The following is a 1,812-nucleotide window of genomic DNA, read 5'->3' as shown; positions in this document are numbered from 1 at the left end:
CTTGGTGTTCCTTGGTTTACAGATGGGTTGTTCCAATCTCTGCCTCTGTCTTCACATGGCGTTATCCTCTCTGTGTGTGTGTCTGTGTCTCCAAATTTCCCTTTCCTTATAAGAATAACCTTTGCTAGATTTTTGGGGCTTCCCTGGTAGCTCAAATGGTAAAGCGTCTGCCTGCGATGTGGGAGACCTGGGTTCCATCCCTTGGTCGGGAAGATTCCCTGGAGAAGGAAATGGCAACCCACTCCAGTACTCTTGCCTGGAAAATTCCATGGATGGAGGAGCCTGGTAGACTACAGTCCATGGGATCGCAAAGAATCGGACACGACTGAGCAACTTCACTCCACTTTACCAGATTTACGGCCCACTCTAATCCCATGTGAAGTGAAGTGAAGGGAAGGGAAGCCGCTCAGTCTTGCCCGACTCTTTGTGGCCCCATGGACAGTAGCCTACCCCAGGCTCTTCCGTCCATGGGATTTTCTAGGCAAGAATACTGGAGTGGGTTGCCATTTCCTTCTCCAGGGATCTTCCTGACCCAGGGATCGAACTCAGGTCTCCCGCATTGTAGACAGACGCTTTAGCATCTGAGCCACCAGGGAAGTCCAATCCCATGTGACCTCACCTTAACTTGATTACACCCGTAAAAGCACCTTATTTCTAAATAAGGTCACAGTCACAGAATCCCACTTCTGACAACACTGAACTGGGGCTTCCTGTGTAGCTCAGTCGGTAAAGCATCTGCCTGCAATGCAGGAGGCCTGGGTTCAATCCCTGGGTCAGGAAGATACCCTGGAGAAGGAAATGGCAACCCACTCCAGTATTCTTGTCTGGAGAATCCATGGACAGAGGAGCCTGGTGGGCTACAGTTCATGGGATCGCAAGAGTCGGACATGACTTAACACTATCTTTCTTTCTTTTTCACAGGTTCCAGGTGGTCTGAATTATAAGAGGACACTATTCAACCCAGCATATGGGGATCTGGTCAGTATTCAAATGGGTCACGTTCTTAGGAATGCAGTGGTTATAACCTAAAGACTTTAAGAGAAAACAGTGGGTGGAAGATGTGTTGTTTTATGTTTATACTGCTACTGCTGCTGCTAAGTCGCTTCAGTTGTGTCTGACTCTGTGTGACCCCATAGGTGGCAGCCCACCCGGCTCCTCTGTCCACGGGATTCTCTAGGCAAGAATACTGGAGTGGGTTGCCATTTCCTTCTCCAATGTTTATACTATGTAATCCCAAATGGTAAACTTAGCATGATCTGGAAGTGAGTGATGGCTCACAGTGTCCAGCTTAGGCTGGGTAAGAGGTCCTCATCAACAAAGCGCAGAAACAACTTTTGAGAGTAGCTGGAATCCAACGTTCACAGACGGCAGGGCGAATGATGCAATGTCATGAGTCAGTGTTGTAGCGGAACTGCCGAGGCAAGAAGAGCTGTGGCCTTCAACACAAATAGCTCTGAGGAGCCCGGTGTCCTGAGTAACTATGTGTTGATACATTTTCTCAAAGTGGGAGATAGGAAATTAACTGAGAACAGTGCATTTGGCAATAGTGAACAGGAAAGAAAATGAAAAAGTGGTTTTGGGATGTGAACAGGAAGAGGTAATAGTTGGACATTATGAAGAACTTTTATATGCACCGATGAGACAATAAACAAATACCTCTTCTTTATCCATTATAATAAATCTCCATCATTAAATCACTGTACTTCATGTGGGCCATGAATTTTGTAATTCATTTTTAAAATAAAATTGTTTATGTAGACAGGCCATGGACTGGAAAAGGTCAGTTTTCATCCCAATCCCAAAGAAGGGCAA

The 1,812-nt window shown here is 46.2% G+C and overlaps 1 non-coding gene across 1 annotated transcript; it reads left to right on the top strand.

The window, feature by feature from the left end:
* Positions 1-708: 708 nt before the first annotated feature.
* On the top strand, positions 709-780 carry TRNAC-GCA. Its single transcript has one exon. It is a non-coding gene; the product is annotated as a tRNA-Cys (tRNA).
* The last annotated feature ends 1,032 nt before the right edge of the window (positions 781-1,812 follow it).

Source organism: Cervus canadensis, chromosome 23 (genome assembly GCF_019320065.1).
Source record: "Cervus canadensis isolate Bull #8, Minnesota chromosome 23, ASM1932006v1, whole genome shotgun sequence".
Taxonomy (NCBI): Eukaryota; Metazoa; Chordata; class Mammalia; order Artiodactyla; family Cervidae; genus Cervus; species Cervus canadensis.
Note: the sequence above shows the minus strand (reverse complement) of the source record. Positions and strands in the feature narration are given on the sequence as shown.